This window comes from Jaculus jaculus, chromosome 1, assembly GCF_020740685.1.
Source record: "Jaculus jaculus isolate mJacJac1 chromosome 1, mJacJac1.mat.Y.cur, whole genome shotgun sequence".
In the NCBI taxonomy this organism is placed as follows: domain Eukaryota; kingdom Metazoa; phylum Chordata; class Mammalia; order Rodentia; family Dipodidae; genus Jaculus; species Jaculus jaculus.
Genome location: NC_059102.1, coordinates 223,712,487 through 223,726,362, shown reverse-complemented (window position 1 = coordinate 223,726,362; position 13,876 = coordinate 223,712,487). Strand labels below are relative to the sequence as shown.

Here is a 13,876-nt window from a genome sequence, read left to right as displayed (position 1 = left end):
AACACACACATAACATACATGCAAATAAATTACTTCAGCAGGGCTGCCCCAGGCCCTCATCACCTAAACTTCTGGGGTGCAGGCCCGCAAGGCTGGAGCCCACAGCTCTTGGGTACTCAGTAGACACCCGCATCCTCTAACAAGGTAACCGTGTGGCTGGTGGAAGCTCCGTTCTGAATGGGATGCAGGCTCTGCACCACTCAGAGAGAACAGTGACGGCTGATGGCACTGTGCCTACCCATCTCACACACAGCAACCTGACAAACCTTTGCTGAAGACAGCAGGGTAGGTGGTGATGGACACTCATCTCCATATCCTTCTGGCACCAGGGAAGCAGGCACAGGTGTCATGGCAGAGAGCCAAGCCCACCGTGCCTCCCACTGGTTACAATGGAGGGAAAGCAAGAGAAACACACCCAGGCCTGGTGTCCCATCAGTGATCATTGGAAAGGTGGGAGCTGGCAAAGCAGCTGGGACAGGTGGGTCCTGCAACTCAGAGGCGTCCACACAACAGGGCTGGACTATATGCCACCCACCCCTGGTACTGAGCCCAAGGCTCCCTGAGTCTCATGACGCTTCTTCCAACTCCCCTTACTGGAATAAGCTCAGTAGGTCAGGCTGAGCCATCCCTAGTAGAATCCCTTGAGTGGCCAAAAGAAAACCTAGCATGCTCAGGGAAGACAAGAACCCGGCTGGACATTCCCCATGGGACACCCAACACCTCAAGCCACAGCACCAAAGGGCAACACAGGGCGGTGAGAGCTCAGGGAATGTGTGGTGGCACACGCCTGGGACCCTGGCACCCTACGTAGGAGGCTGAGGCAAGCTCCTATTCCAGGCTAGCCTGGGCTACAGATGGGGCCCTGTCTCAGAAAAGCAAACCTAAGGGGGGAGAGAAAAGCAATATGTACTGTTGGAAGTCCAGTGGGGGGCACAAGCAGAAAGCAGACCACGCAAATCCAACAGGCTTGGCGACTTTCTGTAGACACCCTCAGGCCCAGGAGTAAGGCAAGGCCCAGGTGGGATGCCCAGCCACCACCCACATTTTGCCAAGAAGAATGCTCCAGAGATGCTGTGAAGGTTGGATTCATGTGTCCCTCATAAACTTAGGTGTTCTGAATGCTAGGTCCTCAACTGATGGCAATTTGGGAATTAAAGCTTTCTGGAGGCAGTTGGGGGCGGGGCTATGAGTGTTATAGTCAACTTCCTCTTGCTAGTGTTTGCCACACTCTCCTGTTGCTGTTGTCCACCTGATTTTGGCCAGGAGGTGATGTTTACCCTCTGCTTGTGCCATCATTTTCCCCTGCCATCATGGAGCATCCCTTTGATTCTGTAAGGCAAAATACATGCTGAGATGGTTTGAATAGATGGCCCCCAATATATTGTTTTTTATTTGTTTGCCACATCGCTGGAGGCAGTGTCACTGGGTGGATCTTAAGGTGTGGTGGTGGGTTTTAGATTTCAATCTAAAGATATGCAAAGTGTGCCTAGCTGGAGTTCCTGAAGTGTGCTGCGTGGCTTTTGGCTTTTGACCTTTAGGCTTGTACTTCTCTCTCTGCTTGGTCCTGTGAAGACAGGCCAGCTTCTTCTGCCATTTATGGAACTTCCCCTGGATCTGTAGGTCAATAAATCCCTTCCTCCATAACTGTGTCTGGTCTGAAAGTTCATCTCAGTGAACCTGAAGCTGTCTGCTACACATGCTTTTTCCCACAAGCTGCTCTTGGTCAGGTGTTTTCACTTCAACAGATGCCATGGGGGTGAGGGGAAAAGGTGACATCCAGATGTGTTCAGACAGACACAGAAAGGACTTGTGAGAGCCGGGTGTGGTGGTGCACGCCTTTAATCCCAGCACTCGGGAGGCAGAGGTAAGAGGATTGCTGTAAATTCGAGGCCACCCTGAGAATACAACCTGAGAATACACCCTGAGAATACAGCCTGGGCTACCTCGGAAAAAAGGACTTGTGAGCAGTGGGCCTGCACTGTGTTCATGGGGACCAGGCTATAAGGAGGCTGAGATCCAACTGTCTGCCCTGTGGTCACTGCTCTGGGTGCCTATGTGCCCTCAGGCTACTGAGCAGTCTTCTGCAGTACCCTCAAGCAGACCCATGTAATTTAATACGATGGTGATAGTGAGGATGGTGGTGGGAGGAGCCCAGGCCCCAGTAAGGCTGGCCCAAGACAGTTTTCGGCAAACACAGGAAAGACCAGCAGGAAGCTGTCCTGGCCCAGAAACTTCAGGGAGAAGAGCATTTCTGAGGTGAAGCAATGGGAGGTGGCTTGTGAAACCCACTTCTAGGCCAGCAACAGTTTACACAAGTGCTGTTGGCCATGTGCTGCTGGCCATGTTTGCACACGATCATGGTAGTCACCAATGGGGGCACAGCGTCCAGTGTGCCCACCCTGAGAACCACCTGACCCCTCAGCAGAGCCAAGGCAGAGGCCACAGACAACCATCTCAGCAGAGCTTGGGACATAGACCTGTAGCAAGAAGGTCATGACTTCCTACCCGGCCTGGGCCATCCAAAAAGACACTGGCACAAACAATAGATGATAGACAGACAGAGTAAAACAGGGGCTCCATGATTAGATGCTTGCCCAGCATTCACAAAGCCCTGGACTACATTCCCACAATCCTTAACATAAACCACATTTTGTGGCAAATGCCTGTCATTCCAGCACTTTGGAGGCTGAGAAATTCAAGAGCATCCTTGGCTATACAGCCAGTGTAACAGCTAACTGGGGTAAATGAGACCCTATCTCAAAAATAAGACAGTAATGGGCAGGTAATATGATGGAGAATGGAATTTCAAATGGGAAAGTGTGGGGGTGGGGAGGGAGGGAATTACCATGGGATATATTTTATAATCATGGAAAATGTTAATAAAAATTAAAAAAAAAAAAAAAGACAGGGCTGGAGAGATGGCTCAGCACTTAAGGTGCTTGCCTGCAAAATCTCAAGAACCAGGTTTGATTGCCCAGGATCCACGTAAAGATGTACAAGGTGGTGCATATGTCAGGACTTTATTTGCAGTGGCTAGAGGCCCTAGTGTGCTCATTCTCTCTCAATCTGCTCTTTCCTCCCTCTCTCTCAAATAAACAAAATATATTTTAAAATATTTAAATATATATATATATATTTACAATAGTGCTAAACTGGGCATGATAGTGCATGCCTTTAATCCCAGCACTTGGGAGGCAGAGGTAGGAGGATCTCTGTGTGTTCATAGTTAATTCCAGGTCAACATGGACCAGAATGAGACCCTACCTTGGAAAAAAAAAAATAGAGGTGGGTGTGGTGGCATAATGCCTTTACTCTTAATCCTAACACCTGAGAGACAGAGAGAGGATCACTGTTAGTTCAAGGCCAGTCCTGAGACTACGTAGTGAATTCCAGGTCAGCCTGGGCTAAAACAAGACACTGGCTTGTAAAACCAAAAAATATAATAAAATAAAATACAATAGCTGGGGCCAGGCATGGAGACCCTACCTCACCCCCCCCCCGAAAAAAGAATGGGTGCTCTAGGACTGCATATGCCACTTTGTGCATCTGGCTTTATGTGGATACCAGGAAATCAAATTCAGACCAGCAGGTTTTACATGTAAGTGCCTTTAGCCACTAGATCATTTCCTAGCTATTCTATTTTTTGTGTGTTTTTGTTTTTCGAGGTAGGCTGACCTGGAATTCACTATGCAGCCTAGGGCAGTCTTGAACTTTTGGTGATCCTCTTACCTCTGCCTCCGTGGTGCTGGGATTAAAGGCATGCACCACCACACTGGCTCTTTTTTTAAAAAATATTTGTGTGTGTGTGTGTGTGTGTGTGTGTGTGTGTGTGTGTAAAATTTTTTAAAGAGAGGGAGAAAGATAATTGGCATACTAGGGCCTCAGCCACTAAAATCTAACTCTAGACACTTGAGCCACCTAGTGGGTATGTGCAACCTTGCACTTGCTTCATCTTTGTGCATCTGGTTAACATGGGATCTGGAGAGTATAACACAGATCTTTAGGCTTTGCAGACAAGCATCTTAACCACTAAGCCATCTCTCCAGCCAGGAGCACCTATTCTTATTTTTGTTTTCTCTTTCCTCCTCACAATAATTTTTAAAAATTTTTTTGAAGTAGGGTCTCCCTCTAGCCCAGGCTGATCTGCAATTCACTATGTAGTATCAGAGTGGCCTTAAATTCATGGCAATCTTCCTACCTCTGCCTCCCAAGTGCTGGGATTAAAGGCATGCACCACCACGCCCAGCTACAATAATTTTTTTTTTTTTTGAGGTAGCATCTTGCCCTAGTCCAGGCTGACCCGGGATTCACTATCCTCATACCTTGGCCTCCCAAGTACTAAGACTGAAGGCATGTACCACAATGCATAGCTACAATAAAATTTTTTTTTTTTTTTTTTTCGAGTTAGGGTCTCACTCTGGCTCAGGCTGACCTGGAATTCACTATGTAGTCTCAGGGTGGCCTTGAACTCTCGGCGATCCTCCTACCTCTGCCTCCCGAGTGCTGGGATTAAAGGCGTGCGCCACCACGCCCGGCTTACAATAAATTTTTTAAAAGATACTTATTTTCCAAGTGTGGTGGTGCATGCCTTTAATCCCAGTGCTCAAGAGGCTGAGGTAGGAGGTCAGACTTGGACTAAAGAGTTTGAAGACAACCTGGGCTAGAGTGAGACCCTACCTCAACAAAACAAAAGCTATTTAAAAGGGCTGGGACATAACTCTGTACTTAAAGTCACTTGCTCAAAAAGCCTGCTGGCCAGGGCTCAATTATCCAGTACCCACATAAAGCCAGGCACATAAAGTGGCACATGTATCTGTCAAGTTTGCAGTGGCAAGAGGCTCTGACATGCCCATACTTCTCCGCCCCCTCTCTAAATAAATAAACATTTGCCAAGGGGGCTGGAGAGATGGCTTAGTGGTTAAGCGTTTGCCTGTGAAGCCTAAGGACCTCAGTCCAAGGCTCGATTCACCAGGACCCACATAAGCCAGATGTACAAGGTGGCACATGCATCTGGAGTTCATTTGCAGTGGCTAGAGGCCCTGGCACACCCATTCTTTCTCTCTCTCTCTTTCTGCCTCTTTCTCTATCACTCTCAAATAAATAAATAAATAAATTATTTTTAAAAATTGCCAAGGGCTTGAGAAGTGTGTGAACTGACTCATCCTGGCTTCATGAAACCAGTCTGAAGTGCTGTTATGGGGCAAGACCAGTGTGACTGCTCAGACATTAAACAATCCACAGGACGTGGGATACAGATGACAGTGTGAATTAGGGACCCTACCAGCCTAGGCTGAGGCAAACCCAGGGCACACAGTATCTCCTACTCTGAGTCTAGAAGTGCCTGGGTTGTGTCAGCAGTGTTAGGTAGTGCACCTCCCCTCACTGTGCACTGCCTGCACCTCCATGATAGGGACTAAGAAGAGGGTGGGAGGGTGGATGTGGGTTAAAGCATTGAGCAAACACTTGTTCAGAGCTAGCCACACTTCCCAGAGGCCTGGAGACAGAAGGGGAGGAGGAGCCAAGCTGAGCCCAGGCCAGCTACCTCCTGGCAAGTGACCTTCTTATAGTAAAGCCAAGATGGATGGTCAAGAATCCTCTCCATGGCTTCCTGGCAGGACCTGTGTGGTCGCCAAAGCTGTTTGGACCTTGGGAGCTTGTTGGCTAGGGGAACTGGGGCCCACATGCTGTGGGCCTCAGAAATCCCACCCAGGGAAGTCTGGAGGTCTTGGTCACCTGAGCAAGTCAGGCAGAGCAGAGAGGAAGCCCCTCCCTCTGCAGTCCCACCATCAGCCCCCAAGAGTAGCACTGGACAGATGTACCCTCCCACAGAGGGATAGCAAGCTGCTGGCCAGGTGATTCATGCAGTGGAGAAGCCAGAGGGCAGAAAACATGGAAAACTGATGGAAACCCCACCATCAGGTACAGAACCCCCCAACCCCCAGACCTCACCAAACATATGGCCAAAGCACTGTGGTCTACAGGGCTACCTTACTGTTCCGCCAAATCCCAGGACCTCGCATTGTTTTCTGCTCCTGTGATTTTGCCTATTCCTAAATTGAGGCCAGGAGGTTGCACCCTGTGGCTGCTATAACAAAAGCCTCCAACTTGGGGCTTCAACATTAGACATACGTGTTCTTCTAAAGATCAGAGCCAGAAACTAAGGCCAGTGTTCAGGGCTAATGATGCGGTATCACAGGCCCTGTCCTTCTGCCCCTTCCACCTGCCCAACTACTGACTGTCGCTCTAATCTCCACCAAGAGTAGTCATCCAGCCTTCCCTCTTCCATTTGTGTGGAGTCTCCCTCTCACAAAGCCCACTTCAAGCTCCTTCTGCAGAGTTCTCTCCTTTTCTCCACACAAGATCACACTCTGAGATGCTAGGATTAGCCCCTACCCACACCACCATGCACACCCGTGGGGACTCGTCTGTGGTCTTGGCTGCCTTGACAGCACATCTCTATGCTGCTGAGAGAGGTGCCACCTTTTGTCCATCCCTGGGCCCACTGAAGCCACGTGGAAGGGGCTATTTCTGACTAAAAATTCATAAATAAAGAGGTTAGCTGTCAAGTGGGTGTGGACAAGAGGGTTTTTGTTTGTTTGTTTTTTGGTCTTTTGAAGTAGGGTCTCACTCTGTGGACAAGAGTATTTATTCCCGAGAGCCCGGGGTGGCGGCCGCGGAGGGGAAGCGGAAGGGCCCTGGGCGGCCCACGGCGGAGGGGGCCAAGGGCAGCGGGTTCAGGGGCCGGGCTGCGTCCTCCACGCTGGCCACGATGCACCCGTGGCGTCCCAGCGGGTTCAACGGCCAGGGCTATCGGGGAGGCGCCAGGGACGAGCCGGGCTTGGGCGGTACGTTCCCAGCCAGATCCTTCGGTGCGGGCGCGGAGCTGGGTCACTGGGTGACGACCCCCCCCCCCACATCCCCGGCAGCCGCAACCTGCACTGGGGCGACAAGAGCCCGCCCTACCGCGTGCCCTCCGCCTCCACTCCATATGATGGCCCGGCCAACGAGCCCTTCCCCAGCGACGGCCGTGGCGCGCAGGCCCAGAGCAGCGAACAGTTGAATAGATTTGCTGGATTTGGTATTGGACTTGCAAGTCTCTTTACAGAAAATGTTCTGGCCCACCCTTGCATTGTTCTGCGGTGCAATGTCAGGTTAATTACCATGCTCAGCATTATCATCTCACCCCATTTACTGTTATCAGCATTATGTACAGCTTCAACAAAACTCAGGGACCACCAGCCCTATGGAAAGGAATGGGAAGTACATTTATTGTCCAGGGAATCACGCTTGGAGCCAAAGGCATAATTAGTGAATTCACTCCTTTACCAAGGGAGGTTTCCCACAAATGGAATCCTAAGCAAATAGATGAACATCTTCTACTGAAATCCCTGACATATATTGTGGCAATGCCTTTTTACTCAGCAAGTCTGATTGAAACAGTACAGAGTGAGATAATCCGAGACAATGCTGGCATACTGGAATGTATTAAAGAAGGAATTGGAAGACTGATAGGCTTGGGTGTGCCTCATAGCAAGGGACTCCTCCCGCTGCTTTCCTTGATCTTCCCCACAGTGCTGCATGGAGTTCTTCATTACATTATCAGCTCAGTCATCCAGAAGCTGGTCCTATTTATTCTGAAGAGAAAGACTTACAATAGCCACCTTCCCGAGTGCACTAGCCCCATGCAGAGCATGCTGGATGCTTATTTTCCAGAACTGATTGCTAACTTTGCAGCTAGCCTTTGCTCTGAGTTATACTTTACCCACCGGAAACATCCAAGGAACACGCACAATAATTGACAATACAGACCTTGGCTATGAAGTGCTTCCAATTAATACACAATATGAGGGAATGAGAGACTGTATCAATACCATAAAGCAGGCGGAAGGAGTGCTTGGTTTTTATAAGGGATTTGGCGCTGTTATAATTCAGTACACACTGCATGCAGCTGTCCTACAGATTACCAAAATCATTTACTCCACACTTCTTCAAAATAGCATTTGAGAGTTAGGTTCTATCACTGCTCAGTCCAGAAGATACAATCTGGATAACTAGCTATGAAATTATGAGGGATAAAAATGAAATACTGGATGGAAAATAAAAGTGTATTGAAAAGAAACTGGTAGCAAAAGTCCATACTCCTTATACTAACTTTTTATTTCCATTAAGTCATAAGCACATATATTTAGATCAAAACTATTCTAAATTTGGAAGGTCAATAAAAATAATCATCATAAGAAGTAACTTGGTGAAGAACTCATGCTGAACTAAAATTGATTCTGGGTAAAAGCAAAAAATTATCAAGTATAAGGTGAAATTTCAGTGAGTTGAATCTTTTTTACCTGACCTTAATATTTGTTACATGTTTATTTTACCTTTTAGATTCCTGTTGGTATGTTATTCTTAATACAGTATATGTTATCAGGAAGTTTTACTTTTAAACAAACAAATTGTGTCATCATTGAAAAAGACTGCAAATTAGATTTGACAGTTTATAAAGAGATGAAGCATTTTAGATTGTATTGTTTATGTATAACTATTTTAGTGGCTGTATATATGTATTATATATAAAGCCATTTGTGTATTCACATGTAATTTGGAATTTTATTCACCCCTACTTGTAGACCAGCTTAGTGGATAAAATGACATCTACTTTCTGCTTGAACATAAGAGTTAAACATCGAAAGCCAAGGTACCAAAAGTTTCAGTCAACTATAGCATTCTTGTCCCCATCAAACCCAGTGTTTCAGTGTCAGCAACTTAAAATTTGTCATGTATTTGTAAAGGTTGGTTTACATAGTTGTATGGATCATTACACTATTTTTAGAGCTACACTTAAGAATAATCATGACAGCTATTACTGTTTACACATTTACAAATTGTATACTTAAAGAAAACTCACTTGCCTTTCATGTCTAAGTGACTTATCTTAGAAAAGACAAAATTAAGTTTCAACTGGGATTTTGTGCCTCTTCTTAGCCATAAATAGTGATTGCAATTATTCAATTATTTTTTTCTTTATAGTTTTTGCTTAAATTTTTGTTTTCTGAAATGGGTGCACTTAAAGAGAAAAGGAAGGTGTCCTTATCACTTTTCTTTAAAACTTGATGGACGAGTACTAAGGAAAAAAAATACAACTTTAAAGAAAATTGTTACTGTGTTTTATGAAAGAGTGGCAGGACTACATTTCAACAAATAACCAAAACAATGCTATTGAGCTTAATAAAACAAAAACTTGGTTATATTGCTAAATTTAATTTGGTGGATTAGACTTGAATAAAATATAAATTTGACTGATACATCATCTAACATTTAACTGTTTCTTCATGAAGATGATCACAGTTTTACAAACACAAACCTGAAATACAGTGACTTTGCACAGATGTCTTTCAACCTAGAATGCATGCAAACAAATGCATGTAAGTTGTTAAATGTTATAGAGATTGTTATTGTTATGATTAATAGTCTCAGAGCAAAAAAAGGGCATCTAAAAAGTATAAAAGTGTATGTATATGTGTGTGTGTGTGTGTGTGTGTATACATACACATGTATATATACATGTATATATATACACATACACCCATACATGTACAAATGGGAGTTCTCCTTACTTTCCTGTTGTATGTTACTGAGATACATGTTTTTCATTGTTAAATTCTCAGAAAGGGAAAATAAATGCTATTGACTACCAAAAAAAAAAAAAAGTATTTTCCTTTGGAGACACTTCCTGGTCTCTGGGGGAAGTGTGTAGTTTGTTCTAGGCAACAGCACCCCTAGCTCCAGCTGTCCCCTGCTGTGCACAAACTCAACAGTGTCTATTTGGCTATCTGGGGTTCTGGAAACAATCTCAGTGTGGGGCTCTGATTCACACCTCCCTGAAGACTGGCTGTGCTGAGTGTCTTTGCTTGAGCCAACTATTCATTCTTTTATCCTCTCTACCAAAGTGATCCAAAGCTTCATCCAGTTTTTAAAAGCTGGGCTTTTTTTTTTTTTTTTTTTTTGGTTCTGTTTTGTAGCTATAGCTAGTGTGCCTGGAACTTGCTATGCAACCCAAGATGGCCTCAGCCCCCAGTGGTGGGGTTACAGGCACGTACACCTAGCTGGTTTGTTTTTGTTTTTTAAATATTCATTGAGAGAGAGAGAAAAAGAGAAAGAGATAGGCAGATAGAATGGCACACCAGAGCCTCTAGCCACTGCAAGCAAACTCCAGACACATGTGCTGCCTTGTGCATCTGACTCATGTGGGTCCTGGGGAATCGAACCTAGGTCCTTTAGCTTTGCAGGCAAGCACCTTAACTATTAAGCCATCCCTCCAGCCCTGTGTTGTATTTTTTTTGGGGTGTGTGTGTGTGTGTGTGACAGAGAGACAGAGACAGACAGACAGAATTGGTATGCCAGGGCTTCCAGCTACTATAATCAAACTCCAGACATGAGTACCCCTTGTGTGCATGTGTGACCTTGTGTTCTTGTGTCACTTTGTGCATCTGGCTTAAGTGGGACCTGGAGAGCCACACATGAGTCCTTAGGCTTCACAGGCAAGTGCCTTAACCACTATGCCATCTCTCCAGCTCTATTTTAGTTTTTAAAATCAAGAGGGACAAGGAGAGTGTCTCAGTGGTTAATCAGCTTGTCATACATGTAAGCTTGAGAACCAGAGTTCAGACCCTCAGCACCTACAGAAGATGCTGAGTCTGGGAAGGCACACCTGTAATCCCAAACTGGGGAGGCAGAGACAGGGCTATTTCTGAGATTTGATGGCTAGTCTAGCTGAATTGATGAGTTGAGTCCCAGGTTCAGCCAGAGAACCCATCTTAAAAAAAAAAAAAAAAGTAAGGGGTAAGAGGAGGCATGTTCTTCAACAATGTGGCCACTGGCCAGTTGCCCACAGTGTAGTAAATACTCGTCCATGCTCATGCAGGCAACACTCACCTACCTCAGTGAGTCGCATGGAAGTAGAAAAGACTAGTTCAGAGGAAGGGGTGGGAGGAGACAAGAGGGTAATGGAGGTGACCATGATCAAAATACCTTATATGCATCCAAAATAGTGGAAGACAGGCTGGAGAGATGGTTTAGTGGTTAAGGTACTTGCCTGCAAAGCCAAATGACCCAGGTTCGATTCCCCAGGACCCACATACATAAGCCAGATGATCAAGGTGGCACATGTCTCGAGTTCATTGGCAGTGGCTGGAGGCCCTAGCACACCCATTCTTTGCCCCCCCCCATCAATAAAAAAATAATAAAATATTTTAAGAAAAACATTGGAAGAGCCACTGAAGATAACACTGATGTGGCCTCCATATGTATAAACCCACATATAACATGTGCATCCCCCAACAAAAAATAAATTACAATGTTTTTTCCTTGGTTTTTCAAAGTAGGTCTCACTCGAGACCAGGCTGATCATTCACTGCATAGTCTCAGGGTGGCCTTGAACTTGGCAATCCTCCTACCTCTGCCTCCTGAGTGCTGGAATTAAAGGCATGTGCCACCATGCCCAGCTTTTAAATCATTTTTTTTTTAAATTTTTTTTGTTGTTCATTTTTTATTTATTTATTTGAGAGCAACAGACACAGAGAGAAAGACAGATAGAGGGAGAGAGAATGGGCGCGCCAGGGCTTCCAGCCTCTGCAAACGAACTCCAGATGCGTGCGCCCCTTTGTGCATCTGGCTAACATGGGACCTGGGGAACCAAGCCTCGAACCGGGGTCCATAGGCTTCACAGGCGAGCGCTTAACCACTAAGCCATCTCTCCAGCCCTTAAATCATTTTTAAATGAGTTGTGCTTTGTGCAAACATCCCAAATACCCACCAGCTCCAACAGCCCCAAAGAGCAGTGGTATACATCCCCAGGCTGCTCTCCCTCAGTGCTGCCTGTCTGCAGACTCCCACCTGGCAGTAGCAGTGCAGTCATGACCCAGACCTGCCTTCCACAGATGATGCACCTCCCTCCGTCGCACAGACAAGCCTTGGTTACCTAGGGCCCAGGGTAGCTGTGTCTCCGTGTGACAGTCCCATTAGGGCACATTCGTTGGACTCTCCAATAGAAATGACAATCCAAGTGTCAGTCAAGGTACTACAAACCCCTCGTCCATCTTCTGGGGGGGGGGAGGGGCACAGCTGCCTGGGGCATGCACAGGGACCCAACCTCACAGAAAGACCAGAAGACCCCCTGTCCCCAAGCAAGATAAGCTTGGCCACAGTGCCACTGATCTTACACATGTTACAATTTATTTCCACTCATGAACCTCACATGTGAGATAGGGGAATGTATGCTAAACAACTTCTGGTGCAACTATACCCTCGACTGGCTCGATCCTGAACATAGCCCCTGTCTCCCTGGGATGGCTTCCTAGCCTCCTCCACCACACACCCACATCCCAGGCCTATGTCTAAGGGAGCAGGGGGAAGTCCTGCCCTGCCCAACAGCCCTACCTTGCCACACCCTTTGGTTCAGGTGGAATACTGGGGGAGGTCACCTGGGCCCTTGGGATCAGAACAGACCTTCCCCAGGCCTGAGCCCGCAAGTGAAAATAATCCACTCTGGTCACAGCATGTCGTGCAACTTGAAGACCCTAGTCACCGATAACACACACAGCTCACCATACATGGAAGCATTTGGAGGTGTGCAGATGTCCTGTCCCCAAGAGGTTCCCAATCCTTTCTGGGCCAACTCACTCCCATGAGGAAAGACTGCTCAGCACTAGCCCACCATACCTGCCTGGCCTTTGAGCACAATTAGATTCTGCCCAGGTTCAGGGATCCCAGCTGCCTGCAGAGAGAGGTGGCCTCCATCTGTCCTGCTGCCTAGTCCACTGCCCATGGAAGCCCTCTCTTCATTTGCTGCACAGTGTGGAGGGTCCAGAACTGGCCATATTAGCAGAAAAGGCCTGGGGAACAAGTAGGCTCAAGAAAGAACATCAATCCTGGGAACCCTTCCTTGGCTTTATGGGGCCAGGTGATGGCCTGCAGGTCAATGAAGTCTTCTGGCCAGTACAGTCTGTGCTTTTGGACCAGGAAGCAGCCCATGTTCCCATCCAGCTGGCTCTGACAACCTCCCTCACAAGGAGCCCTCCACCCACTGTCCTGCATGTTGCTCAGCAAAGCCTGTTTGGGCTCTGACCCTTTCTTGGGTAGCCCAGGCCTCACTGTCATTGGCTCCTGACCAACATGTATTTATTTACTTATTTTTGAAGTAGGGTATCACTGCAGCCCAGGCTGTCCTAGAACTCAGTAGTCCCAGGCTGATCTTGAATTGAAGGTAATCTTCCAATCTCTGCCACTGAGTGCTGGGATTAAAGGCATGCACCACTGTAGTAGTTTAAGTGTATGCCCCCATAGACTCAGATGTCTTATTAAAACTTGTTCCTAAGAGATATCACCAGTAAAGATACTCAACAGTGGACACTGCAAGCCTTATAATTGGTCAGCCAGGTCAAATGAGCCAACGGGTGCAATAGTGGCACATCTATCATGGTGGAAACCAACTGCCCTCCAATTGGACTAGAGGCCCGCTCCAAGGGAGGGAATACAACCCTGATACTGAAAACTTAAAACAGGGGTTGTCATGAGGTCTAGGGGTGTAACATCTGCTGTTGTCTGGATAAATGTATATACTATGCTTATCAAACTGCCCAGTAAGCACTTCTCTTAATATTTATACCCTTATATTAACACTACTCTCACTTTGGGTAGAGAATCTTCTCTTTTCAGATGGCAGTGACCTTGGGACGACTCAGAAGGTATCATAGTGCTGGAAAGAAGTGACTAGAGTACTGAGTAACATCTCGATCACACCTTCCAAGGCTCAGGGTTTAATGCAGAAGAGGTGATGGAAAGAATTTAAGAGCCAAAGGAAGGGTACAACATGCTCCCCCCA

General features: G+C 46.7%; 1 protein-coding gene and 1 pseudogene across 1 annotated transcript in view; one reads left to right on the top strand and one right to left on the bottom strand.

Annotated features, from left to right (window-relative positions):
* The window catches only part of Ell (elongation factor for RNA polymerase II), a 61,929-nt gene that overhangs the window by 23,358 nt on the left and 24,695 nt on the right, over window positions 1-13,876 (bottom strand). The gene's annotated exons all lie outside the window — the stretch shown is intronic.
* Window positions 6,770-8,058, top strand: LOC101593722 (annotated as a pseudogene).